The following is a 2,419-nucleotide window of genomic DNA, read 5'->3' as shown; positions in this document are numbered from 1 at the left end:
TCTTAATAGCAGGTTGAAGAGAACGGGGAGACATGAAACTGGAAAATGTGAATATTGTAATATGGAGGAAAATGTAGAGCATGTTATAATGAAGTGTCCAAGATACGGAGAGGAACGAAAGATACTGATGGATGTCCTCAAGGAAAATAAAGAAAAACTTAACTTGATGAACATTTTGGGGAATAAATCAGGGGATAAAAACTTTCAATTTTTAATGCGTTATTTAAAGGACACGGGATTATATAATAGAATTTAGTGAAGAGAACTGTCCTGGGTCAGCTAGCCGAAGCTCCACGCTGGGCTGTGGTTACGAGAAGCTAAACGAATCGAACGAAAATTTAACCGATGATCTTGGAAGAAAAGCATGTTTATCAACTGGAGGTCGGAAAAGGGGAAAAATAATAAGAATGGGAAAGTCAAATGAAAAGAAGAATGCGGTGGCGGGTAAGCACAGCTGTGTTGTGAATGGACCAGAGTGGGGAGATTCTGATATAGTGGATAGTGAGGATAGTATGGAAAAATGATGGGAGAAGGACCAGACTGGATGTACACACAGGGAATATGTCAGTATTGGATTTAACTTTGGTGTCAAATAATTTAGCAGGGATATGTGAGTGGGATGTCACTTATGAAACATCAGTGGGGAGTGATCATTATCCAGTTTTTTGTAGAATATTAATACAGGAAAATAAACAACGAGAGAAAAGAATAGGGAAGTGAGTATTTAACCGTGCTAATTGGGAAAAGTTTAGTTTTATTTGTGAGAGTGAATTAGACAAAATAGATTTAAGTGAAGATATTGAGGAGATTGATAAAAAATGTAAAACAGTATTGCATGAAGCTGCTAATGAGTAAAAGTAATGGACAAATGAAGAGGAAGGTGGTTCCTTGGTGGACAGATGAATGCAGTGCAGTTGTTGAAGAAAGAAATAAAGCTTTAAGAATATTAAGAAGAACTCATAATTTTCAAAACTTAATTAAATATAAACAAATGCAAGCAAAGGTTAGGAAAATTATACGAAATGCAAAAAGACAAAGCTGGCAGAAGTTTTGTAATAAAATCGGTAGATCAACACCTGTGGGAGAGGTATGGGGCATGATTAAAAGCATGAGAGGAATCAGAAGAGAATGGAAATATCCTGTTATGAAGGTGGGGGAAAAGGCAGCAGCATCTGATGAAGAAAAGGCAGAAATGATAGCAAAGGCACTAATTGAAATTCATAGCTCAAATATGTCACGGTAAGTTTGTTAAAACGCTTCAAAGCTATAATATCTGTTACTGTGAGGACCTTCTGCGTCTAAACAGATGTTATGTATGTAATAAATAGATTAGACATTTGACATGAAGCACTGTTGAATATATTGAAATATATTTTGAAAATATATTTAAAAAAATACATAAAATTAAAGCTTAAAAATGGTTCCTCATGATACACGTGTACGAATATTCATGCGTTAAAAAAGTCAATGTTATTTCTACACCACGTTTACCATTTCTAAAGCTATTATTATATTATATGATATTATAAATTCTGCGTGACTCCTACGTGCTTTAATGGGAGCGCGCGCTGAACCGGAAGCGGAAGAAGTCACTTGGAAACGGAGCGGCAGCTCAACGGTCAGCAGCAACTCCCGTCTCTCACTGTTTTTTTCACTAATTTCAGGTAAGTTTAGTCTCTACAGTTACACAAATACTACATACAAGCGTTCCTGACACTTTCTTTCATGTAAATGACACGCTTCCGTTGAATATTTACTTTATAGAAATGGTTAACGTTTAGTGTCTTCGGGAAAAGTCCGTTAGCATCTCAACCGTAAGGCTAACTATTAGGTTAACTAGTTATAGACTTGAGCTCTTCTTTCTGAAAGTTTGGGCTTTTAATGTCATCTTATGTGTAGATGAGCGTTGTTTATATAAATGTTTTGCTGGCAATTTGTCAATGGATGAATGGAAGTAAGCTAATGAAATCAACATGTACAGTTAATCGGATACGGATCCGTCACTTACATGGAGCTGAAAATGGGATAAACTTACGTTAATTAAAAGAGGTTTTGATCTTTCATGCTAAACATATTGATACCACTTGTTCTGTGATTTCAGAAGCGAAAAAAAAGCAACAACTCTACGACACCGGAGAAGTTCCTGATTTAAACATTTCTGAAGCGAGCTGCTGACAGAGATATAGAAAACACAGGTGATCTGAGAAAGCTTATTAAATAACTTTATATGCATATTTCACAACATCTTTCGCCTATATCACCATGCATCTGTAATTTTCTTTTGTGTGTGTTTGCTTGTTAGTTATTTTAAAAGGGCTTTGATGTCCAAACATGAGTAACACTGTAAGAGCATTACTAAATAAGTAAACCTAAAAATTTACATTCTGTTATTAAATCCTTTTTTGTATATTCTGTAAAT

General features: G+C 35.3%; 1 long non-coding RNA gene across 1 annotated transcript in view; it reads left to right on the top strand.

Moving 5' to 3' along the window:
- Positions 1 to 1,600: 1,600 nt before the first annotated feature.
- The window catches only part of LOC107574201 (uncharacterized), a 2,001-nt gene continuing 1,182 nt past the window's right edge, over positions 1,601 to 2,419 (top strand). Inside the window, exon 1 of the long non-coding RNA XR_001607639.1 lies at positions 1,601 to 1,664. This is a non-coding gene — a long non-coding RNA (uncharacterized lncRNA). The remainder of the gene's footprint in view (positions 1,665 to 2,419) is intronic.

The sequence above is a fragment of the Sinocyclocheilus grahami genome, unplaced genomic scaffold, assembly GCF_001515645.1.
Source record: "Sinocyclocheilus grahami isolate Dianchi unplaced genomic scaffold, SAMN03320097.WGS_v1.1 scaffold2144.1, whole genome shotgun sequence".
Classification (NCBI taxonomy): domain Eukaryota; kingdom Metazoa; phylum Chordata; class Actinopteri; order Cypriniformes; family Cyprinidae; genus Sinocyclocheilus; species Sinocyclocheilus grahami.
Note: the sequence above shows the minus strand (reverse complement) of the source record. Positions and strands in the feature narration are given on the sequence as shown.